At 54.5% G+C, this 955-nt stretch overlaps 1 protein-coding gene across 1 annotated transcript in view; it reads right to left on the bottom strand.

Annotated features, from left to right (window-relative positions):
• Positions 1–955, bottom strand: part of LPAR2 (lysophosphatidic acid receptor 2) — a 4,196-nt gene that overhangs the window by 712 nt on the left and 2,529 nt on the right. The window lies entirely within an intron of this gene.

The following is a 955-nucleotide window of genomic DNA, read 5'->3' on the forward strand; positions in this document are numbered from 1 at the left end:
GCAGGAGTTCAGAAGAATCCTGGCCGGTGGATCTGTCCCCGGCCGAGCAGAAAGTAGCCAAGCACCGAGCCGGCCAACGCCAGGGCTGAGCTGGCCGCGCTCCAGCGCTGACTCAGTCGGGCCGATACCGCGCTCTTGCCACCACCTGCAAAGCTCTTTGGCGAAAGGATAATTGCTGCTTGGCGTGACGGAGCGGGAGTTGCCAGCAGCTCCTAAACTCCTTTCTATTTTTTCTTTTAATATTTTTTTTTTTTTACGGCTGACGTAAACAGAGCACTCGCCCATCGGTGCTCCTGGAGGTCACGCAGAAGGTTGGGTCTCCGAGCACAGGAGCTGCACCCTGCTCTGTCTTCTGGGAAAGGGTGGGAAAAAAAAAAAGAAAGAAAGAAGATTTGCCAGAAGCTCTGCAACTACGCCCTTCGCTGAAAAACATCCATTGGAGGGAGAAAAAATAAAAGTCAACAGCCAGAGGTTCCTGGCCTTCATGAAGGAAGGCCCCATAACTCTCTCTCTCTGGGAAAGGGACCTCCTTGGTGAGCCAGTTCAGCCCGTGTTTTTCGTTATCCACAAGGCAAGCTGGATTCTCTGGCGACCGGCTCGGCGCAGCGCTAAGTAAAGCCAGAAGAATAAAAAAAATGAAGGGGGCGGAAGAACGAACTAAACCTAAAATTTCAGGCCTCTGCCTGCAAATCCAGCGCTGGAAATGGAAACTAAAGTATTCGGAACGCTGCCCCGACTCTTAATAACCCGACCCGGCTCTGCCCTGCGGTTTGGAGATCCTCGCACCCTGCGTCACCCAGCTGGGCTGCGGGGGGAAAAAAATCATTTACTCATTTGCAACCATGCCTCAGAGCTTATTAGAGGTTTCCATGTCGGCTCCTCGACCCGTTCTTCACGCCCAGGGCCCGCAGGGATCATCGGCCGTGGCCACCTTGCCCTGCCACGACGCGGGCCG

This window comes from Apaloderma vittatum, unplaced genomic scaffold (genome assembly GCF_000703405.1).
Source record: "Apaloderma vittatum isolate BGI_N311 unplaced genomic scaffold, ASM70340v1 scaffold25644, whole genome shotgun sequence".
NCBI classification, from domain to species: Eukaryota; Metazoa; Chordata; class Aves; order Trogoniformes; family Trogonidae; genus Apaloderma; species Apaloderma vittatum.